The sequence below is a fragment of the Orycteropus afer genome, unplaced genomic scaffold (assembly GCF_000298275.1).
Source record: "Orycteropus afer afer isolate SDZICR_OR568_19922 unplaced genomic scaffold, OryAfe1.0 scaffold00096, whole genome shotgun sequence".
Lineage (NCBI taxonomy): Eukaryota > Metazoa > Chordata > Mammalia > Tubulidentata > Orycteropodidae > Orycteropus > Orycteropus afer.
In genome coordinates, this window is record NW_006921683.1 from 8882817 (window position 1) to 8909068 (window position 26252).

The window sequence follows — 26252 nt, forward strand, 5'->3', positions numbered from 1 at the left end:
CAGAGCTATTGACAAGGAATGATCTCCACCTAGGGTCACATCCTTAATTGGGACAAGTGAGAAAATAAATTTCTGTTCCTTAAAATTACCCACTTGTGGTATTTTTGTGTTATAGCAGCACTAAACAACTTTGAAATGCTTAAGCCCAAGTAATTACATCTAATATCCTGCTTTCATTTTGGTGAAAATTCTTTGTTGATGGACACCCACCATATTGTTGAAGATACTCTCATGTCTGAAAATTTATTTGTATAACATCCAAAGTCTTTAAGGCTGAGTATCTCTTCTCTCTATGTGATGCTACTCGTGTTCCATTCTTTTTCCATCAGTAATATCGCAGATGATCAGATGCATATTGCTGGACAGTTGTGAAAATTTCTTTGGGCAGAGGTCACAGTCAGAAATGAGCGGGGATGCCACATATTACTTAAGTCATAATTAACCAGGCAATTTTCATGTTGCATACATCCAGGTTAAACTGATGATTCTGAAGATAAGTCAAACAAGGAATTGATGAAAAGTGTCTTATAGGCCAGGGCCAGATAAAACCAAAACAATACAAAATATATTGTTACTGTTGGTAATGTTTTAATTATTTATTTTTTTAATTAGTAGTATTATTTATTTCCATGATCCTGAAAAAGCAGTAATGTAACAAGAAATACTTAATCATGTGTTTGATACTATGAAAAAAGGAAAATCAAAATCTATAGACTTGTTAAGGAGCTCTGATGGCACATTGTGGTTAAGAAGTTGGCTGCTAGCCAAAAGGGCTTCAGTTTAACCCATGAGCCAATCTGTGGGAAGAATATGTGGCAGTCTGCTTCTGTAAAGATTCATTGTCTTGGAAACCCTATGGGTTAGTTCTACGCTGTCCTATAGGGTCGCTATGAGTTGGAATCAACGCTAGGAAAACAGCTTTGATCTTTATAAATAGGTTTGTTATCAAATTGCCACAAGCACAAACTAAAATTTTTATATAAGTAAAATAATCACACGTACAAAAGAAATGAAAATGAAGGAAAAGTCCATGGAAATCAGGCACTTTCTTGGGAATCATTCTACATTGTTTTTCATCTTCCTTGGCTCTGGTGGCACAGTGCCTAAAGCATTTGACTGCTAACATGTAGGCTGGTGGTTCAAATCCACCAGCCAGTCCTTGGAAGGAAGACTGGGCAATCTACTTCCATAGAGATACTGCCTATGAGTCAGAATCAATTTGAGGGCAGTGAGTTTTGGTCCTCTATAACAGTTATCTGGGTGGTGTAAATGATTTGCATTTGACTTACAATGTAAAGGTTGGCAGTTTGAGTTCACGTATACTGGCTCTGTATAACAGAAAGACATGGCTATTTGCTCTGTAAAGATCACAGGCAAAAAAAAATTCTTTGGAGCAGTTCTACTCCGTTAACACATGAGGCTTCCATGAGTTGGACTAGATCCCAACAGGTTTGGTTTTTGGTTATGGTCTACAGATTCTCATCTAAGAAAAGATAAAAATACAAAACTAAAAAAAAAAAAAAGTAATTTAAAAAAAATTAAAAATCTTTGGATCTTTTTTTTTTTCTTTCTCTCCTGCTTCTTTGCAATAATTGCCAGTAACTACTATAATACTTTATGCGAAAATCCAATATAGAACCTTTAATGTTCTAATTATTTGCTTCAGTAGCTGTCTCTCTCAATAGACTTCATACACTTGGAGGGCTAGAACTATCTTAATCATCTCTTCATATCCAGTTTTAGTTCTTGATACACAGCACATTTGCCTACATTTATTGTACTCTAGAACAAGTTGAAAAACTCAATGTTCTACAGTAGGGAGAGGCAAGTAACATATACTGGTGAAAGACAAGCACAGGAAGACAAGAAGTGGGGTGACTATTCCACTGAGAAGCCCCTGACTCATCTAAAAGGGGCAGCTGCTGATCGAATCTGGCAGACTTTCACCAAGGGCTGCCAGCTTTACCTATTGTGGTAGTTAAGGTTATGTGCCAACTTGGCTGGGGCTGGTTTTGAGTAGCTGGGCAGCTGGATGTAGTTATTTCCATTGGTGAGACTGGTAATCAACTCCATGGTGGAATCTACTGGAGAAGCTGACTAGCTTCCTTACGGATATGGCCTGCTTCCAGTATATAAAGAGAAGCATTAAAAAAGGTCTGCAGCTTTTGGCATGCTTGAATCCTCCTCCAGTAGCTAAGTCATTCAGAAGACTGCCATGCTGTCTGCTGATCTTGAGACTCTTAATGGACTTGAGTCAATGGCCTGCCATGTGGTTTGGTAATATCAGGGCTGTACCTTTTAACTTGTCAACCTCTGGTTTGTTAGCCTCAGCAGCCAGCAGCTGCCTGAGCAAAGAAAGCCTCCAGCTTCAGTGGGCCAGGAGCAAGAAGCAGAGCTGAGGCTTTCACCCAGCCCCTACAGCCCAGCACTTTGAACTCAGACTTGCAGCCTCCAAAACTGTAAGAGAATAAACTCCTGTTTGTTAAAGCCATGCCATTTGTGGTATTTTTTGTTAGAACAGCATGAAGTAACCAAAACACCTACTTTTCATTTTTTCTAGAGGAGTCAGATATCTGAAATTATATGTACATCTTTTCATTAAAAAAAGAATACTATATGAGCCAAAAGTGAATATAGGAACTAGCTAGATTCTGCCCATGACTACCAGTTTGCAATTGACATGTTCTAAAACGTTCTGGGGATTCATACATTGTAATACTGAGACTTTTTCTTTTTCTTTTTCCTTATAAGTCTGCATGTAGGATATTCTGAGAATTCCCAATACGGTCTTATACAAGCTAAACATCAAAAGAAAACATCTACCTCAAAAGGTCACAATCTGAACCACAGTAATGAACTATGCCATCTATATGCCATCATATTGGTCAAATACCCATTCCATATTGGCCAGATATCCCATACATATTGGCCAATAACCATAGCTATTTTCAGATGTAAAGCTGACTCTTAGTTAAAGGCTCGCCCACCCCTTCCATATGTGAATTCTCTTCATTCTATGGACTTATTTAAGTCAAGAATTAAGACACCTACCTATTAATATGTAAGTGGTGCAAATATATAATGCACTCAGCTGGTAACTGAAAGGTGAAAGGTGAAAGGTTCAAATCTACAGCAAGGTGCCATGGAAGAAAGCCCTGGCAATCTACTTCTGAAAAATCAGCCACTGAAAACCCTATGGAGCACAATTACACTCTGAATACATGGGGTTGCCATGAGTCTGAGATGATAACTATATATACTTGAATTCATTCAACAAATATTTACAAAGCACATACTATATTATGAACTCCATGCCAGGTGTTGAAAAAGAAAGAGACAAATCTGGCCCTCGTAGAACCTGTACTCTAAAGCTGTGGTTCTCAATGGAATCCCTGTCCAGGGGCATCAGCATGAACTGAGAAATGGTTAGAAATGCAAATTATCAGACTGTACCTTGGAACCTCAGACATATTAAATATGAAACTCTGGGGTAAGACCTAATAATCCATGTTTTGATGAGCTCCCCAAGTGTAGTGTTTTATAGGATAATCAGGGAAAAAATCAAATAAAAGGGAAAATGCATTTTAAAATTATACATTGGGTAAATATCATACAGGGAACAAGAAAGCAAAATAGAGAGAAAAGAGCGGAGAACTTATTCACATATAGTAGCCAGAGACTCCTGTCAGAAGAGGTGATATTTTAATTTCTGAATTGAAAGATGAAATGGAGTAATCACTAAAGGACAGGAGGAAGAGCAAGAAGATGAGTGGGGAGATACTTGTACGAGAAGCAGAACAAGGCAGTAACTCTGAACAGAAAAAGAGGTCAGCATATCTGAAGAATTCAAAGAGGATGCTGTGATTGGAGTCTAGTGGATGGAAAGAAAATGGAGTAAGAGGAGACTGAAACAGTTTCTGTAAGGCAGTTCCAAGTCTGCAGCCCCAATAGATAGGATGAAGCACTGCTCTTCAAAAGACCTGAGATTGCCAGAAGAGAAAAGATTAAGCCACTGTTTCAGAAGGCCTCATGGAAGTTCTCCTGTAGTTTGTTTACAAAGGTTGGCATGGACAGAGCCAGAGATTTTTGACTTAAACACTTTCTAGACAGTGCTTTTTACTAGTTATCTGCAGGTGGAACTGCCATGAATAAACAGGATTATTCTGTTTCTGAGGGCCTGTATGGCCAAAGAAACCACACGCTTAGCCTCCAAAAGCCTTTCAGTGTTCAGACTCCAAGCCCTCAGCTTGAATCCTCAGACTTAAATTATGTGAACTGCCCCAAGAATGACATATTCTCTAATTCCCTCCTTTGGAAGAGGTCATGGAAGGTGATGCACTAGAACAATCTTGTCTAGGACAGAGAAGGATAGTGAGTAGATCAAGTAAGTAGATCACCAGGCCTTTCTTCCTAGACCATCTTCGTTTGAAAGCTCTGCTGAAACCTGTTTAGAATCATAGTAACTAACATGTAAGCCACCCAGGTCTCCTGTATGAAGGTAAGAATTCTACCATTGAACCACCAAACCAAAACAAAACAAAACCCACTGCCATCGAGTCGCTTCCGACCCATAGTGACCCCTCCTTGTGTTTCTGAAGCAATATCTATGAAAGTAGATTGCCCAATCTTCCTTCCAAGGAGTGGCTGGTGGGTGTGAACCACAAGCCTTCTGGTTAGCAGTCAAATGCTTTAAGCACTATGCTACCAGAGTCCCATTGAACCACCACGGCCCCCATAAAGAGCCTTGATCACTACAAATACGTTGAAATAGAGCCTTGTGATTCATGTGTTAAGCTTTTTATGAGAAATAAAATTTATCTTTTGGAGTTTCTATTATTTCCAGATAACCAGCTCCAAATCAATACAGGCATTTGGTCACTCTAAGGAGTTTAGATTTTATTCTAAATGCACTAACCACTCATGAGAAGTTTCCAGCATGGATTAAAAGATCTGCTTTGTATGCTTTATTCCACTTTGTGAGGAATGATGTGAGAGGGATGTGAGAGTATAAAAACTAGAAAGAGGAAGATCTTTTAGTCCATGACAGAGAAGGTGGCCTACAGAAATATGGCAGAAATGGAAGTGGAGTGAAGGAACACATTTGTGATATGTTTTGAAGACAAAATCCATAGTACTTTTTGATTGACCAAGAACTGAAAGAAAGTAAGAACAAAATATTACCTATGCTTCCTGGATAATACAAATAATACTTATTGTTGTTAAAATCATTAGGTCCTATCAAGAGTTCCAACTCATAACAACCCACTTAGAGAGGAACAAAACACTGCACAGTTATGTGCCATCGTCACAATCACTGCTCTGCATGAGTCTACTGTTGCAACCACTGTGTCAATCCATCTTGTTGAGGTTCTGTCTCTTTTTCCCTGATCCTCTGCTTTACCAAGCATGATGTACTTCTCCAAGAACTGGTCCCTCCTAATAACATATTGAAAGTAAGCAAGATGAAGTCTCATCAATTCTCTTCTAAAGAGCATTCCGGTTGTACTTCTTCTAATACAGATTTGTTCATTCTCCTGGCAGTCCATACTATATTCAATATTCTTGGCCAACACCATAATTCAAATGCATCAGTTCTTCTTTGGTCTTCCATAACATTGTCCAGTTTCCCATGCATATGGGGCAACTGAAAAGACCATGGTTTAGATCAGATACACCTCAGTCTTCAAAGTGACACCTTTACTTTTTAACACTTTAAAGAAGTCTTTTGCAGCAGATCTGCCTGATGCAATGCATTTGGTTTCCTGACTGCTTTTTCCATGGGTGTTGATTATGGATCCAAGTAAAATGAAAACCTTCACAAGTTCACTCTTTTCTCCAGTTATCATGATCTTGCTTATTGATTGCTTATTGTAAGGACTTTTGTTTTCTTTAAGTTAAGGTACAATGTATATTGGAGGCTGTAGTCATTGACCTTTATCAATAAGTGCTTCAAATCTGCTTCATTTTTAGCAAGCAACATTGTGTCATTTGCATATCACAATTGGACAACTAGTTTTCCTGCTTCCTAATGCTGCATTCTTCTTCATATAGTCCGGTTTCTCGGATTATTTGCTCAGCATACAGACAGAGTAAGTTTGGTGAAAAGATACAACCCTGACACACACCTTTTCTGATTTTAAACCATGCAGTATCCCCTTCTTCAGAGCACTGTTTGAATTACAACCTCTTGGTCTATGTGTAGGTTCCTCATGAGAACAATTAAGTGTTCTGGAATTCTCATTCTTCATAATGTTATCCATAATTTGTTAGGACCCACACAACAAATGTCTTTGCATAGTCAATGAAACACAGATAAACATCTTTTGGCATTCTCTGGTTTCAGCCAAGATCCATCTGACATCAGCAATGATATACCTCATTCCATGTCCTCTTCTGAATTAGGCTTGAATTTCTGGCAGATTCTTGTTAATGTACTACTTAAACCATTTTTCAATTATCTTCAGCAAAACTTTGAGTCTGATATTAATGATATTGTTTTATAATTACCACATTTTATTGAATCACCTTTCTTTGGAATGGACACAAATATGTATCTCTTTCAGTCAGTTGGCCAGGTAGCTGACTTCCAAATTTCTTGGCAAAGATGTTGTATCGGTTTGTTAAAACATCTCTGTTGTCATTCCATCAATTCCTGGGAACTTATTTTCACAATATGTTCAGTGCAGCTTGGACTTCTTCCTGGAATACCACTGGTTCTTAATCATATGGTTCTTCTTGAAATGACTGAATGTTGACCAATTCTTTTTGGGACACTGACTGTCTATTCTTCCCATTTTCTTTAGAGGCTTCCTGCATCACATAATAGTTTGTCCATAGAATCCTTCAGTATTGCAATACGAAGCTTGAATTTTTTATTTCTTCACCTCTTTTAGCTTGAGAAATGCTGTGTGTTCTCACTTTAGGTTTTCTAACTTTAGGTCTTTGTACCTTTCATTATAATACTTTAGTTTGTCTTCTCAAACTATCTTTGAATTCTTCCACTTGGTGTTTTTTTTTTTTTTTTTTTTTTTTTTTTTCCATTTGCTTTAGCTACTCTATGTTCAAGAGCAAGTTTCAGAGTCTGTTCTGATATTCATTTTGGTCTTTTCTTTCTTTGCTGCTTTCTAATGACCTTTTGTTTTCTTCATGGCTGTCTGGTCTTTGGTCACTAGTTTTCAACATATCAAGTCAATTCTTGGGTTGGTCTCTAAATTCAGATGTGATACACTCAAGATCATACTTTAGCTCTCATGGACATGTTTAATTTTCTTCAGCTTCAACTAGAACTTGCATAGGAGCAACTGATAGTCTGTTTCACAAATGGCTCCTGGCCTTATTCTAACCAAGAGAATATGGAAAAGGTGATGGAATATCATCCCTGTTACACTATATGACAAAGCTAATTCCATCCTAATCTGCTGACATTGAGATAATCCAAAGGAAGATTACCCTGGTTGGGCTTGACTTAATCAGGGCCTTTAAAAGGTAGTCCAGAAGTGAGAGAATCAAAGCAGCACATTCTTTCTCTATTGCCTACTTTCAAGAAATAAACCATCATTGATGCTATAGCCACAAGGAAATTAATTGTGCCAATAACCTCAGAAAACTTGAGAATGCAGCCTAGTTGACATCTTAATTTCAGCCTTGTGTAACCCTAAGCAGAGAATCCAGTAATTCTGCACTCCTAACTTCTTGACCAAGAGCAACTATGAGATAATAAATAGGTGCTGTTTTAAACCACTGAATTGTGCTAATTTGTTATAGAGTAAAAGAAAGCTATACCTATATCTACATCTATATTGATAAGAATATATATACATATATATATATATATAAAATACTAAATATGTAATATAGATAGATGAAAGAAAGAAAAGGAGGGAGGGAGGGAGGGAGGCTGGGAGGGAAGAAGGAAGGAAGGGAATCCTTAGTTGGCACAAATGGTTCAACTACAAATTGTTGCTATTTTTGAACTCACTCAGAGGCACCTGGAAAGACATACCTGACAATCTGCTTCCAAAAGCTGGAATTGATTTGAGAGCAACAAAGAACATAGAAATCTCTGTCTCTCTCTCTCTCCTTCTCCCTGTCCCCCTTACCCTCTCCCTGTTCCCTTCTCTCCCTCTTCCTCTGCTTCCTTCCCCACCTCTCTCTCTGTCTCTCCATACACACATGTATCCATATCTACATATCTATATATAGATATCTATATATATGTATCCACATATATATATCCCAAGGGTTAGGCTGCCTGGGTATCCATCTCACTTCTGTTTCCTTCTAGACACCTTGGCTTCTGTTTCCTTCTAGGCACAAGATGCCTAGAAGGAAACAGGCATGAAGGATTCACTTCAATGATCCTGAGGTCCTATTTGTAAAGTGGGTTTAGTGATAGTTCTTAACCCTATACTGATTGCCTTATACTGAGTCATTGCAACCTTGTGTACAACACAATGAAATGTTGCCTGATTTTGCACCATTTTCAGTGGTATGCTTTAGTCCATTGTTGCAGCCATTATGTATTTTGAGTGACTTCTAACCTTGGAAGCTTATCTTATAGCACTAGGACTATGTGAATGTGCTAATGTCTGTGTGTGTATGTGTGTGTGTTTCTTTAGGTACTGACTAAAAATAAAATACTGTAATTTTAAGCCCAATATATACACTTTATTGAGGGCTCATGCAAGATCACTTATTACTTATTAAATGAAGAATTTAACCACTAAACTGCAGCAAATTTGGGTGTGATATACATGTTGTTGTTGTTGTTATGTGCTGTCGAGTCAGCCCCGACTCATAGCAACCCCTCCTTGGGTTTCCGAGGCAGTATCACTATGGAAGTAGGATTGCCCAACCTTCCTTCCGAGGAGTTGCTGGTGGGTTTGAACCGCCAGCCTTCTGGTTAGCAGTCAAGTGCTTTAGCCACTATGCTAGCAGAGTTTCAAGGATAAATGTTTCTTTTTATAAAATTCAGGGATGATTAATGCAGATTTCATTTTAAAATAATAAAGGGAGAAAAGAAGGAGAGAAAATAATATAAATAAAAATCAAGTTTATTTATTATTTCATATCTTTGGAAATTAATTGAAAGTGAATGCCTGAGTGGATACTGGAATGCCTTGAGCAGAATATCTAAATGGTGTACCTCACACACTTTGTGATGAATGATTGGCATGTCAAGAGACTTCCAGAAAAACAAAATATGGGAATGCTGGTATTGCACATATTAGTCAACAGCCATTAGTCACCCCCTTACCATGTTGATGTGTAATAGTCTAGGTGAAAGGAGAGCCACATGGTGACTGTCCAACAGTCACCATAGGATTTCTTCAGGGATGCCGTGAAGAGACTAGCTATGACTTGGGTATATACTTCTATTGCTGTAGCTTTCTGCTCTCAGATGAGGTACATGTGAGAAATTAGATATTTTAAAACCATCCTAAGCATTGAGAATAACAATTATAAACACACAAACGTGTCTGAATATACGTAGGAAAAAGCCAAACATATTTCTTATAATTATACTACATATATGATGCTCCAGAGGTAGTTAGTCTGATTCCTGTGTGCTCCATCTGGAGAAGTCCACATGTACAGCCACCTTGTGTTGTTGAAAAAAGGTACTTGCAATGAATAAGTCGTTGGTCTTGCAAAATTCTACTATGCAATTTCCAGTATTATTTCTGTCACCAAGGCCAAATTTCCCAACTACTGGTGATTCTTCTTTGTTACCAATTTTTGCATTTCAGGCACCAGTGGTAATTAACACATCCTGATTGCATGATCGGTCAATTTCAGACTGCAGAAGCTGATAAAAATCTTCAAGTTCATCATCTTTGGCTTCAGTGTTCGGTGCATAAATTTGGATATTAGTCATATTAACTGGCATTCCTTGCAGGTGTATGGATATGATCCTATCACCGACAACATTTACTTCAGGACAGATCTTGAAACATCCTTTGTGATGATGAGTGCCACACCATTCTTCTTCAAATTGTCATTCCCAGCACAGTAAATCATATGGTCGTCTGATTCAAAACGGCCAAAACCAGTCCATTTCAGCCCATTAATGCCTAGGATATCAGTCTTTATATGTCCCATTTCATTTTTTGACAACTTTCAATTTTGCTAGATTCATATTTCGTACATTCCATGTTCTGATTATTAATGGATGTTTGCATGTGGTTCTCCTGAATTTAAGTTGTGCCTTGTCAGCTAATGGAGGTCTCAAAAGCTTTACCTTATGCATATCACTAAGGCTGGTTTTACTCTGATGATACAGCTCTTTCCCAGTTGTATTTTGAGAACCTCCTAAACTATGTGGCTCACCTTCCTGCTCTCTATTGGACAATGTTTCCAGGCTATTCATAAAGTTGCACAGTAATGTATCAGACAGTGTTTCTCTGCTAATCATAAGGTCTTCCTTGGCCAATTCTTTGAGATGTCAATGGCTCTTACTTGTTACTAGTCTGTCTCAGTCTGCAAGCCTTGCTGAAACCTGTGCACCATGTGCATCACACTGGGTTTGGAACACTGGTGGCACTCCCTCAAGTCTCACAGGAACACGTCACCACAAACTGACAGACAAGTTTGTCTCCCTTAGCTATTCAAACCTCTCCAACCTCCCCTTACCTGGATCCCTGCCACTGCCTGCTTGCTCTGTCCCAGTCCCCCAAGCCTCTTTCTCTCCTTTCCTCCTCTTTCCTGCCTTGCCACTTATGGGGCATGGCTTGGGGTCCCTCCCCTCACCTGGATCCCTACCATTGACTCCTCACCCTGTCCCCATCCCCCTGGCATTTTTCTCTCCTTTTACCCTCTTTCCTGCCTTGCTACTTGTGGAGCATGCCCTGGGTTCCTTCCCCTCACCACTGCCTCCTCACTCTGTCCCAACCCCCTGGTCTTTTCTCTCCTTTCTCTTTTTTCCCTCCTTCCACTTCTGGGGCATGGCTTGGGTTCCCTCACCTGGATCCCTGCTGCTGCCTCCAACTAAAGATTAGAAGAAATAATACCACCTATTCAGGATTGTGAGAAGTGACAAAAATAACTTTATAAGACCAGCAAAGCATTCTAGGGTCTCTTAATGTAGGAGCCATTGGTCCCGCAAACTTTAATAATTAAGGAAAAAAATATGCTTTTGTAGCACATTTTGTAATAATAACCATGAGTCATTAAACCAAGGTTATATGACATTCATTAAGTTCTGCTTAATGAAGGAAAGAAATGTAGACCATATTTTAGAAACAGTACTGTTGAATGAGTTATTTTTTAATGCTGCCAGAATGGGTAATGCCTAGTAATTCCATTCATCAAGCGTGTCATTTTCTCATAATGTTGGAAAAATAAAATATCACCATAACTAAATAAAGCAACACATTATATTTGAGTAGAGTTTCTAATGCCATCTAAAGTTTTTTGTCACTATATACTTTTTTTTTTTTTTTTAAATTGTGATTTGGGTGAAGATTTACAGAGCAAATTCACTTTCCACACAGCAGTTCATATACACTTTGTCTCATGACATTGACCACAGTTTACCACAATGCAACAGCTCCCCTCCCACTTCCTCCCCAGAGTTACCTCTTCCCAGTATCTATCCTTCCATGTACTCCTGCCCCCTGAGCTTTACTCCTGTGCATAAGCAGCCCTTCTTTCTCCCATGATTGTTCTCTACAAGGAGTGTATCTACCTCAGGTAAATGTTCAACTCATATGCCTGTATTTTGTCTGGCTGGAAACCACAGGTGTAGATTCAATTCTAGACCTGAAGGGCAGGTAGGAGCCATAGTCTCATAGGTTCCACCAGGCTCCATCAGACCATCAAATCTGGTCCCCCCCTTTTTTGTTGTTGTTTTTTCTCCAAATGATTTTGAGTTTTGTTCCAAATTGTTCTCCCTCTCTATACAGGATCTCCTACATAGATCCCCTTCTAATTGGATGACAGTGGTAGCCGGGCACCATCTAGTTCTTCTGGTATCATAGTCGTATAGGCTGCAGATTGGATGGTATACTAGTCACTAGGACTAATTGTTTCCATGAATTTTGGTTTTCTTCAATCTTCTTTGCTCTGGACAAGACGAGACCCATCATTGCCTCTAGATGGCAGCTTGCTAGCTTTTAAGATCCCAGTCGCTACTCGCCAAAGTAGGAGGTGGAACAATGTTTTGTATAATATGTTATGCCAATTGAACTTGATGTCCCCAGCAACTATGGTCCCAAGCCCACAGGTTCAACTATTCAGTCCCTCTGGGTAGCTGGCTGTGACCAAGCCATGACCACAACCTTGTCCCTTGTCAGCTCTACTATACACCTGGGAAATCTGATTATTCACATAAACTTATAGGACCATTGTGTGCCAACCCTATACATGTTCTTGGATACACTCCCCATTTCATAGACATACCTAATAGTTCAGCCTGTCCACCCATCTATCCACCCATATACCCATGTTTGCCTTCACTGACAACGCAGTACTGTATGTGAAAAAGGGTTCATCTTTGTTGTCTGTAGCTTCCATGTTCCTCTCTATGTCTTTCTCTTCCTCAATGCTGCCATATTGGTCACTCACATTTGGTACATTGCTCTTCTCTTCACCCAAATTAATACTTATCTCTATCTATCTAACAGCATTTCCTCCTCTCCCCTCCCACCCCTGGTAACCAACAAAGAAAATTTCCTTCTATAGATAAACTTTTCCTTGACTTTTAAAATATTTGTCCTTTTGTGATTGAGTTATTTCACTCAGCATAATGTCCTCCAAGTTCATCCACATTATGCAGTGTTTTGCAGATTCTACATTATTCTTTAGTGTTGCGTAGTATTCCATTGTGTGTATGTACATCACTATATACTTCTAACTATAATTCTCATTAAGAGGCACTGCAATATAACCTTGGTCATGTCAAAAATCCAGTTCTTTTAAGTCACTTACATTTTTTTTCATTTATCCATGTTTTCATCTGATTCATATTTATCCAAAATTAATATGTCTAACAATTCCATGAAATAGTATCAGAAAGTTTAAATGAAAACATGAATTTACAATTTTAGTACAACATGATTCAAAAATTCTGGGGATGGGGTTTACAGAATTAAGTGAGTCTCAGGGGAGTGTCAATCATTTTATAGTGCAGTATTACTTGGCAATGAGTTACATGGGGATAACTTGGATATTCTGAGAAATTAATTTTGGACTCAAGTCATGAGTGATAGAGGCGCATGAAAGGATGATTTCAGATTTTTCTTTATGTTCCTCAGATAATTAGGTAATTCAGACAACTTTGCAATGTTTTGTTAATTACTCAATCTAGTATACAGGAAAAAAAAAAAAAAAATCAGTCCAAGCAAAGACATCCTATAGACAAACAAATGGACGAACTATGTGGATTATTTGATACTGTATAGTCTTGCTGTTTGTGCTCTTCTCGAAACATCCCATTTAACAACCCAGAAAGAAGGGCATTACCTTGACAATTTAATAAATGGAAAATTGTGGAATAAAAAGGTTAAATGAACTGATTGTGCTCTGACAGTCATTAGCAAAATAGGATTGCCTATCAGGATTCAGTGCGTACTATTAGCATCTTTTCCTTTGCTCCTGTTGTTTGTACAATCACTCCTGACTTTTCAAGACACTTGCTAGTTTTGTCTTCTGGTTTTGATTCTGCAAAGCACAGTACATGTGCCATTATGGACCCCAAGGTCTTCCCTGGCATCACTGATGATGAGTTAGGATGAACGAACTCATTGATTTTGATGAGAAAAATGCAAAATAAAAAATTTAAATGATAAAGTATAAAAGAAGTATTATGTACAAGTTTTTAAGTGATTATACTCACTCAGGGAAAAAAAAACTGTCTAAAAAATCAACACCTAACAAGCTTGAGAGGGCAAGCAATAATAGTATAGCGTTAATAGAAATTTACTTTTCTTTCAGTTCACTGACTAAAATTAAGGCACTATTCATATCTTACAGTATATGGACAGAAAGTTATACACACATTAGACTGAATTATTCAGGTTTTGTACTAAAACAAAGGACAGAGTAAATCTGCTGAGTGTCTAAACTCAGCCTTGATGTCAGTTAATGTGCTACTGTCTTTGAAAACTTAAAACTGTTGCTATCTTCAAACCTTAAGAAATAAGTCATCTGTCACTGTCAAATAAAAAAGGACAAAGTCTGCAGGGAAGGAAATTTTATTTTCAAAGTTCAGAGCGAATGTAATATACAGTGGAAATTGTTTACCTAAAACTATGCTATTTTTCCTTTTCCCAGAATTTACAATACCATCTTAAATGAGAACACAAAAGACAATTTTAATAATATGTGTATCAATCAGGTGTTCTTTCTGTCTATTTTTTATGATAAAAAGGAATTTACTTGGAATGACTACTTTGTTCTAGAATGGAAAGCACAGATGCAAATGTTTTCCTTAGAGATTATTAGACAACCTTTGTATCTTAAATGTAGCTTCCAAATTATATTTGTTGTAATAACCATATATGAAAACATATTATCCTTATTTCTCAGATGTGCTAACTGAGGGTCAGAAGTTTAAATCATTTGCCAAAGTTACTCATCCATAAACTGCAGGCCCAGGACTTAAACCTCAGTCTGTGGACTCCAGATTTGATAGCCTGTACTCTGGTATAGAAAATGACCGGACATCGTCTCACCTACTTTGGTCATGTTATCAGGAAGACCATTCCCTGGAGAAGGATGTCATGCTTGGTAAGGTGGAGAGTCAAGGAAGGAGGGGAAGGCTCTCAATGAGATGAATTGACACAGTGGCTGCTGCAATGGGCTCAAGTACGGCAGGGGTTGAAGAGCTGGCGTGGGACCAGGCGGTGTTTCGTTTTGCTGCACACGGGGTCACTATGAGTCACAGAAAACTTGATGGCACTTAACAACAACAACAAACCTCTGGTACAGTGTACAGTGCTTCTCATGAATCTGAATACTTCGGGTGCTCATATCTTGATTTTTTTCCTGTACAAGTAACTAGATACCTGCCCTACTAAGGTCACAAATGGTTTGTGTTTGACTATAACATAAAGGTTAGAAGTTTGAACCCACCCATTCAGAAGCAGAAGAAAGGCTTGGCAATCTGCTTCTGTAAAGATTATCATCACGAAAACTCTACAGAGCAGTTCTACTGTGTAACATTTGGATTTCCACGAGTCAGAATTGATTCAATAGCAATGGGTTTGTTTGATACTTTGGTTTCCAGGTCACAGGGTTAGTATGAATATCAAATATATATTATATATAAATATTTACTAGGCAAAATTTTTATTGCAATTAATAGAGAAAAACTTAATAGGCTTTAGATTAAGTATTTTTATGGCATACTAAAAATATAAATTTTTGCCTTCCTCTGCTACCATCACCACCTTCCCAATATCAAGCTTGAGAACTCTGTTTTGTGGTAAGATGTACATCTGTGAGGCATTACTGGGCCCCAGAGGTCCATACTCCATCTTCCAGGGCACACCAGCCATGACATTACTAATTTTTTACCCTGGATGAAGGATTAGTGGGAAACATTATTCACATTCCTTCATCAGTGTTAACCTAACACAGAGTACAGAGCATATGATAATTCAAGATGAAAATTATTTCCCAGTGTATTGACCTCATAAGCTCAATGTTGTTGTTGTTGTTGTGTGCCATCGACTCGGACCCGACTCATAGTGACCCCTCCTTGGGTTTCCGAGGCAGTATCACTATGGAAGTAGATTGCCCCATCTTCCTTCCGAGGAGTGGCTGGTGGATTTGAACCGCCAGCCTTCTGGTTAGCAGTCAAGTGCCTTAGCCACTACGCTACCAGAGCTCCCCCTCAGAAACCCAAGGAGGGATTGCTATGTGTCAGGATCAACTCCACAGCAGCGAGTTACACATCAGGAAATAGCTACCACAGGTAGAACACACCCCAGCACTGGACTATTTTCAAAAAGTACACAAAACACTGGAAAAACTCCTTCCTTCTCCTCCAAACTTTCATGGTCAACAGGAAGAACATCCTTATGAGGGCTGGTCCTGTGGTCCCCTAGTGAAATTAAAGGGGAATTATGCACTCTTTTGTAATATATTTGAGCAGAAAAATGCTTCCCATATGTTTCTAGATTCCAGTTCACAGAAAATATCAGAAGGAAGACACATGAGAAAAAGAAGGCACTTTTGTCTCATTAAACTTTGGTATCAAGTAAGATTCTCTACCATTTATACACCTTCACTAAAGCAAAATATAGACAAGAATAATAGGATGTTTGTTAGTTACTGCAACATGAGTTGCTTCAGGCCTCCTCAGTTCTGATGAGGCTTGTCTGGCTCTCAGGGTGAGTGCCAGAGTCCTTGTTCACTGCTCTAAGACTCTCTCCCCTAGAACTTCACACTTGTAAACAGGTCTCCCTAGGAAAGGCCAGGCTTTCGTCCAAGGCTATCATTTAAAAACATTAAGACACTTAAATACTGGGAAGGAGAGTAGACACCTGCATCGATGTCAGAACACTAAGCAGGAACATGGTAAGAACAATTAAATGCAATAAAAAAATATGATAATTCATTATTAGGTATATATCCTAAGGAAGTGAGGGCCAGGATACAAATAGATATATGCACACCCATGCTCATCGCAATACTATTCACAGTAGCAAAGAGATGGAAACAACCTAAGTGCCCGTCAGTGGAGGAATGGATAACCAAATATGGTACATACACATAATGTAATACTATGCAACACTAAAAAAATAATGTAGAATCTGCAAAACACCTCATAACACGGATAAACTAGGAGGACGTAATGCTGAGAGAAATAAGTCAATCACAGAAGGACAAATGTTGTATCAGCCCACTACTGTAAAAAAGTCAAGTAAAAATTTACATGTGAAAGGAAACTTTCTTTGTTGGTTACCAGGGACAGGATGGGAGGGGAGGGAAAATTGCTAGATGGGTAAGAGACATGTACGGATTTTGGTGAAGGGAAAGGAAATATACCAAAAGTGAGTGACCAACACAATAACACTAAGGAAAAGGAAGACACAGAGAGGTACACAAGAGGTACAGACAACAAAGATAAACACTTATATACACAATACTGCATTATCAGTAATAACAAAAATAAACCTACAGGTAGATATAGAGGTAAACAGGCTAAATGATCAGGTATGTCTGGGCAAAGGGGAATATACCTATGACCATATACAAGGTTGACAGATGATATTGCTACACACGTAATTTGTCTGTGCTATAAGAATGTCCAGGAGCTCTGTTAGCATAGTGCCAAAGGCACTTGACTGCTAATCAGAAGGCTGGCGGTTCAAACCCACCAGCAACTCCTCGGAAGGAAGATGGGGCAATCTACTTCCGTAGTGATCCTGCCTCAGAAACCCAAGGAGGGGTCGCTATGAGTTGGGTCCGACTTGATGGCACATAACAACAACAACAACATAAGAATGTCCATATATATATATTAGAGCTAACAGAGCAACGTGATGATAACTTATTAGCCACAGCCAAACATTTTGAGGGAATGAATCACTGAGCCTACAGTCTCAGGACCATAGTTGTGGAGTACATTAGGCTCAACTGGCATAATATACTAAACAAAAGCATTGTTCTACATTCTACTTTGGTGAAGAGTGACTGTGGTCTTCAAAGCTTGCAAGCAGCCATCTAAGATGCGATAATTTTTTCTCCTTGTCTGGAGCAAAAAAGAATGAAGAAAACCAAAGACACATGGAAGCAATTGGCCCAAGGAACTAGCAGACTATAGGCTGCGAACCTCAGCCTACATGACCCTGAGACCAGAAGAACTGGATGGTGCCTAGGTACCACTGTCAACCACTCAGAAAGGGATCAAAATAGGAGATCCTGAATAGAGTGGGAGAAAAATGTGGAACAAAACTCAAAAATCATAAAAAAAAGATCAAGCTTACTGGTCTCCTAGAGACTGGTAAAACCTTAGAGACTATGGCCTCTAGTCACAATTTGGTCTGGAATTGTACTCACATCTGTGGATGGAACAACAGACAGACGTATAAGATGAGTATTTACACCAGATAGGTACATTTCTTAGAACAATAGTCCATGGGAGATCAGAAGGGCAGCATTTGCACAGGGAGACAATTCAGAAGGTTGGAATGCATAGGAAAAAAGGACACAGGGAAAAGGTAATCAGTCTCAGGGAGGAAGTGGGAAGGAAGATGTTACATTAGAGGGATTGAAATAAATGTCATGGAACAAAAAGTGTATGAATGTATGGAAAATGAATTTGCTCTGTACACTACTTTCACTCAAATCACAATTTAAAAAAAAACATATATATCTATATATCATATACGTGAGAAAAGGAAAAAAAAGGGAAATATGAGAATTTAAAGCAAGGAGCATGCAAAGCCCGATAGTGGCAAGGAATCAATCACAAAAGAGGAAGAGGCATTTAAGCTTCGAGGAAAAGTTAAACATTGAAAAATTACAAACATAAGAAAACTAACCTTCATTTAGTAAAGGGACAGGGCAGTCAGTGAGGAGGGAGAATGGGGTATTCCAGGGAAAAGAACGGCGATGAACAAACCCATGGACACAGGGATATTTGGTAAATCTAGAGGTCCTTCATCCATGAGTAACAGTGGATGAATATGAATGGCTCACACTCAAAGAGCAGTGATTCTTTACCAGGGATTATACTAGGCAATTTACATGAGTATTTTATTTAGTCTGTGTTATAAAGTATGAATAGTATGAGTAGAAATTGACTCCATGCACCTAACAACAACAAATCAGTATAAATCCCTGAGTGGCACAAATGGTTAAGTGCTCAACTACAAGCTGAAAGGTTGGCAGTACAAATACACTCAGAGGCACCAAAGAAGACAGGCCTGGAGATCTGCTTCCAAAAGGTCACAGTCTTGAAAACCCCAAGAAACAGTTCTACTCCGCATATATGGGGTCACCATGAGTTGGAATCAACACAATGGCAAACAACAACAACATCAGTATAAACATCACTCATCTATCAGTTTGTCATATGGTGGTGGCTTGTATGCTACTGTGATGCTGGAAGCTATACTATTGGTCACCTATAGTGAAGAGGTTTCAGCAGAGCTTCCAAATGATGACAGATTAGGAAGAAAGGTCTGGCAATCTACTTCTGAAAACAGGCAATAAAAACCCTATGCATCACAACAGAATATTGTCCGATATAGCGCTGGAAGATAACCCCCCAGACCGGAAGACACTCAAAATACCCAGTGGCTGCAACAATGGATCTGAGCATACCAACGATTATGAATATGACACAGGATCAGGCAACATTTGGTTTTGTTGTACGTGGTTCATTATGAGTCAGAGTCAATTTAATGGAAACTAACAAACACCACATTCAGTATAAGGCAAGAACTATCACTAAACCCACTTTACAAATAGGACCTCCAACTTCATTGAAGTTAACACACCATGTGCCTGGAAAGAACAAAAGTAAGGGGGACACCCAGGCAGACTGACCCCACCTCCTTCTCTTAATTGCTATACTCTTCTATTTCCCTTTGAAGTAAAGATACAGGAGATAATGCTGAGAAGAGGAGTCCTGGGCTGAAATTAGGGTACTTTCAGCATTATTCTAAGAGTTCTGGTGGCTCAAACCAACCAGCCACTCCTCGGAAGGAAAGGGGGGCAATCTACTTCTGTAGCGACACCACCTTGGAAACCCAAGGAAGGGTCGCTATGAGTTGGATCCGACTCAACGGCAGTGCGTTGTGTTGTGATTTTCAGCATTACCCTAACAAGGCTGAACTTTGTAACCAATACGAAGCCTAGAAAGTTGTCAGTAGAGAAATGATCAAAGCTAAACTGTGGAAAGATTAAAGCTGCCCAGCATAGTTTTAAAAACTGGGTTATTCATTTGCTTACCACCTCAAGGATAGAAGGAAAAGCATTCACTTGTTTTTCAGTCAGCATCCTATCATATCAAGTGTTTATTTCACCCTCACCACCTCCAGAACAGTATTAGTCACTTACATCAGTCAGATAAACTTTTCCAACTGGCTGGGAATGTTAAACCCAGGAGCAATAAGTGAGTCTCCCAGACTTATGCTCAAAAGACAGGAAACAGGGGACTGAGGCTTATTTATGTTCTGCATAAGGAGGCAAAGGAGATGTGCTTTTGGTGTCAAAGTTCACATATTCTGCAGTCCCCACACTACAGGAAATTGTATGCCTTAGATATGACTAGCTGTGATAGTAAGTTTATGAGGAAAAGCAGGCTGTATTCTGCAGCTTTATACTTTGAATAAAACATGGAAAACCAGGAGAGTGAAGTCCCATGGCTTGCTCCAGGGAGTCAATTGTGCCAATTGCTTTCGCTGAGAAACGTTGAGATTGAACATGAGGCACTCTTCTCGCAAAAAGACTCTATAATCTGCACTTCAGTTATAAAATGGCAATTAGTAAAGTTGATATGTCACTCTTTCACCATCCTGAAAAGGATTCCCAAGGCCATGCATACCAGGTACCATTGAGTCAACTCTGATTCATGGTGACCCCGTGTGTGTTCCAGTAGAATGGGTATCCATAGTGTTTACAAGGGCTAATTTTTCAGAAGTAGTTCCCCAGGCCTTTCTTTTGAAGAGCCTCTGGGTGGACTCACCTTCCAACTATTTAGTTAGGAGCTAAGCACATTAACTACCAGTACCAACAAATAATTCATTCAAGGTTTATGTGTTGAGTACATAATACATGCTCTGCTTAATTTATTAGGCACACAACAGCAAACAATACAGATAAGCACCCTACCATACAGAGCTTCCATTCTAGAGTGGCAAGGAAACACCTAGAACAATACTATAAAGACATGGCATTTGTAGTTCAGTGGCACAGTTCTCACCTTCTGAGTGGGAGACCTGCATTCAATTCAATGCACCTATCTGTCAGTAAAGGCTTTCATGTTGTTATGATGCTGACAGGTTTCAGCAGAGTTTCCAGACTAAGGTGGAATAGAAGGAAAGGCCTGACAATCTACTTTCAAAAAATCAGCCAAGGAAAATGCTATGGATGGACCACAATGTTCCAATCTGCAGCTGGTGACAGAGATGATGCAGGACTGGGCAGTGCTTCTTTCCATTATACTTGGAATCATCTTGAGTCAGGGCAGCTAAAACAACAACAAATTTTCAAAAACTCTGATTGAGTTATTTAATCATCAATCTATTAATGTTATGAGTCACTGTAGCACCACATTAGGCAAGTAAAGGGCAATTAGTACTCCATTTTACATTCTAATAAAGGGCAATCAGCAAATATGTGAAGTCTCAGAGTCAGGGACAGAATATCTCCACTACATTACAGGATAGCTCTAAGGACCTTTCACTTTGAATTCATGCTATTAAAAAAGAAAGAAACAGCAGTTGCTGTTGAGTGAACTCTGACTCATGGTGACGTCATGTGTCCCAGAGTAGAACTGTGCCCCATAGAGTTTACAGCAGCTGATTTTTTTGGAAGTAGATCACAAGATCTTTCTCCCAAGGTGCCTCTGAGTAGACTCGAACCTCCAATCTTTTGCTTAGTAGCCAAGCATGTCAGCACGAGTCATTACCACACAGATTCAGATGGCTATCATTGACCTACATTACCCTCTACACAGTTATTACAGAAGAAATGTCTAACAATACAGTCTATCTTAAAAGCATGTTAGTCTGATTCTCCACCTAATTCCAGAAAAATATGGAATCATGTCCTGTTGTCTCTGAAGTAATTTGCCAAGAGTTTTTGATCTGGTATGTTACTAGTACAATTCAGTTTTAGTGCTAAGGAAATTGACAAATACACATCTTATTATGCTCATATGAGGCACTCTCTTAAGTGCTGTGAGGGATACAGAGAAATGTAAAACACACTGTGTCCTACTATGGTAGATACCTTTCATATATACTCCATTCCACTGCCATCAAGTCAATTTTGACTCATAGAGACCCTATCAGACAGAGCAAAACTGCCACATAGGATTTCTAAGGTTGTACATCTGCATGGAAGCAGACTGTCTCAGCTTTTTCCCATGGAGCAGCTGGTGGGTTTGGTTAGCAGAATAATGCTTTAACCACTGCACAACCAGGGATCCTCTTTTATTAATGAAAAGATAAATAATAATCTAACATTGAAATAGTAAGGAAAGAATAAAGTGGTATGAGGTTCTATATAATTAACACCACCCGCATGGGTGATCTATGAAATAGAGAAGAATCTTTAGTGGAATCATTGGTAAACACAGAACCTGAAAGATAAGCACAATAACATAAAGTGTGTGAGTGTGTGAGTGTGTGTGTTTTGTTCTCCCTTAAAATAAAAATAATCAGTCCTGGAACGTCATATGTAAAAATCCTGTCTTGACACCATTTCTGGTTGCATGGCAACCATTAGGAACTACAGCATTGAGAAATAGATCTTTAGAGAACAGCTTGCATGTGGGATAATGTTTTCAAGCAGAAAATAGGATTTCTATCCTTATAATTACTATTCCATTATAGTAACACCTCATATGAAAAGCAGAACGGCATTGTAGAGTGCTAGCTCAGGAATCAAAATGTTTAGAGGTTCCTGACTCTGCTACCAACTTGATGAGCACCCTTTCCATGATCATCATTCCAAAAAGGCAGCAGAAGGTATGCTACCAGAACTGTGTGTAAATATGTAATGCTTTCTAAACGACAGCTCACACTCTGAGGTGTCAACATAGAGCTATACTTGCTGTTTTCTTCCTTTAGTATCATGTCTCTGTTTTGAAAATTGAACTTCCATCTCATTGCTAGTGTTTCCAAATCTTTTGAACAAGCTTCTTCCTAACACAGTACCTGACACTTAAAGAAGAAAATGAAAGAAGAAATAGATAGATGAATGTGTGCCCCTAGCACACTGGGTCCCTTCTCCATGTCCCTTATCTAGAGCCTGAAGCCCAGATTCAAAACTGAATGTGGTGAGTAGGCATTAGAGATGCCCCAAATACCACTTTGCTCCCTGCTTAGACATCCAAATATACCACATCCAAATACTGGTCTTTACTCATGTGCTAATTACCCTATTAAACTACGTGGTAGTTAAGATTGTGTGACAACTTAGCTGGGCCTGGTTGAGTGGCTGGGCAGCTGGTAGTAGATACTCCCCATGATGAGACTGGGCATCAACCCCATGGTGGGATCTACCACAAGCAGTTGAGTAGTTTCTTTAGGGATGTGATCTGCTTCCCATAAATAAGCAGCAGCTTTGAGAATGGTCTCTAGCTTACAGCATGCTTGAACCCTGCATGTTGCCGAGTTGTTGTTAAGCAGACTGCCATGCTCTGCCAACCTTGGGACTTTCAATAGACTTGAATTAATGGCCTGTCGTGTGGTTTGGTAATATTGGGACTGTGCCTTGTTACTTGTCAACCTTGGGTTTGTCAGCCTCAGCAGCCAGCAGCTGAGTAAAGAAAAGCCTCCAGCTTCAGTGGACCGGGAGCAGGAGGCAGAGCTGAAGCCCAGGGCTGAGGGGCTTTCGCCCAGCCCCTAGGGCCTGGCATTTTGAACTCGGACTTAAAGCCTCCAAATTGTAAGAATAAACTCCTGTTTGTTAAAACCATCCCATTTGTTGTATATTCCTGTCAGAGTAGCACTAGGTAACTGAAACAAACTATTTCTTCTGAAAACCTTATTGTTATTGTTGTTGTTATGTGCCGTCGAGTCAGACCCAACTCACAGTGACCCCTCCTTGGGTTTCTGAGGCGATATCACTACAGAAGTAGATTGCCCAACCTTCCTTCCGAGGAGTGGCTGGTGGGTTTGAACCGCCAGCCTTCCGATTAGCAGTCAAGTGCCTTAGACACTATGCTACCAGAGCTCCTTATTACTAATTGTATTTCTGAATCAATGATTGCAGTACAATATGGGTGTGTGCCTATCTGTAGTACTTGGTTTCTACTATCAGCATCTGCAGTAGGCTCAGGTCAGCCACTGTCTACTCCATTTCATCAGACAAGATTAGGATCTTTCAGGCCTGGCCCATCCTGTTGTTAAATAAGTGGGCTCCATAGAAAACCAAAGAATACATGGCACTTTATTTGTCACAGATGTGAAGACTCCTATACTAAAGCATTCTAAGCAGATATATTTGTTGGGTAAGTATGTCAAGACTGTAATAAGTCTGTCTGGTATTGAAAAGTTCACTGGGGAAAAAAAAAATCATTTCCAAGAAAGAAGTTGGGTTAAGTACAAAGCTGATTCAATGAGTTCAAATCTGTTCTCCAGTCCAGTCCTCCCATATATTCCTATCTGAATCCTAGTAAGGGAATGGAAGGCACATATATAGAGAAAAACATTCGGGTATCACTTGGGAATCATCTGGAAAAGTAGAACATAAGGAGAGGTGGAACTTTCTCCTTATTTCTGTATGGCCTTGTCACAGTAAGGAGAGCAGAGTGGCTGACACCCCTTAGGCTTCCTCAAACATCTGTGGCAGCATTCTCAGGAAAGAGGCAGCAGTAGCTAAAGTAAGTGACAGTAGGTCCCTATAGAAGTTGATAGAGCAAACAATGTTCCTATTCATTGGAAGCAGTTAATGTCTGAGTATTAGAGATAGTTTTGCATCAATCAAGAGGGAAGGGGTTGTTATATAAAGAAAAGTAAAGTAATGGATGTCGCTTAGTAACTGACTGGATTACTTTTACAGTCAAAGATGATCAAACAGGCTCGTTAATTAATCACCAAACAAGGTATTGAGCAAAGTATTCTGCTAGGCATCATGACACCATTAGTGAGGTCAGGTGCCAAGAAAAATTACCGAGCTTCTTTGTTGGGAGATAGCAGGAAAACTATATCATTTATTCATTTAAAAAGTCCTCAAGGACTCACCACATGTCAGGTTCAGTGCTAGCTAATCAACAGGGAAACAGATGGTTAAATCATTCCTGGAGGATCTCATAAACATATCAAATGTAACAGTGTTTCAGGTACCATGATAGAGACACAATTGAAGAGACATGAGAGTTCATTTAATTCTGCGAAGAAAGAAAGTAGTTCATAGAAGTTTGGCTGAGAAAGTAACCTTAGAGTTGGGCATTCTCAAGCAAAATAAAGGAGAAAGTATTATGGAGGTGCATTTTTGCAGAAGATCGGGTTCTAAAGTAAGTGTAAAAGAAAACCAAATCAGATAGACTTAAATTTCTCTTTGTATAACCTTAAACACTTAATAATGTAGCCATGGATTTGTGGGTAGTATTTTTAACTCTAAAGTCTCAGAATCACCCACTAATCTAAATAAAAAAACAAAAGAATGTGTGTCTACATAGTTTATGTATGAAAATCATTCCGCTTTAAGATCTTCTTTAAGGGGACTAAATAGAGAATTCTGTTGTTTCTACTTGTCAGTGAGATTTACTCTATTTTATTTTATTATGAAACATCTGACTAAATAACAACAAAGCTTCAAAATACATGAGTCAAAAATCAGTAGAATTGAAAGGATAAATTAAAAATCCACAATTATAGTTAGGAACATCAACACTTCTCTCTCTTTGTAATCAATAAAACAAACAGGCAAAAATCAGTCAGGATTTAGGAGACCTAAACAGCATTATCAACCAGCTTGACCTAAGTGATATTTATATAACATTCCACCCCACAACAGCAAAATACACATTTTTTTTCAAGTCCATTTGGGACATTCACCAAGCTAGACCATATCCCACACCATAAAACAAATTTTAACAAATCTAAAAGAATTAAAATCAATCAAAGTATGTTCTTGACCATAATGGGATTAAAATACTCACTAACAGAAAGATAGCTGGAAAATTCCCAAATGTTTTAAAATTAAACAACATGCTTCTAAATAACAAAACACTAAGAAAGGGAATTTTTACAAATATTTTGAAATAAGAGAAAGTGAAAACACAACATTATCCAACTTTTTGGAATGCAGCCAAAACATTCATAGAATAAAACATTTAAGTTAAAAAAGACTAAGTTTCCACCTTCAGAAACTAGATAAAGAAAAGCAAATTAAACCTGAAACAAGCTGGAAAAGGAAATAACAAAGTTAACATTTTAAAAATTAATGATATTGAAAGAAGGACGGAATTGAGAAAATCAAAGGTTAATTCTTAGAAAATATCACAAAATCAATAAGTATCTAGTTGTTGTTGTTGTTGTTATGTGCTGTCGAGTCGGACGTGACTCATAGCGACCCCTCCTTGGGTTTCCGAGGCAGTATCACTACGGAAGTAGATTGCCCCA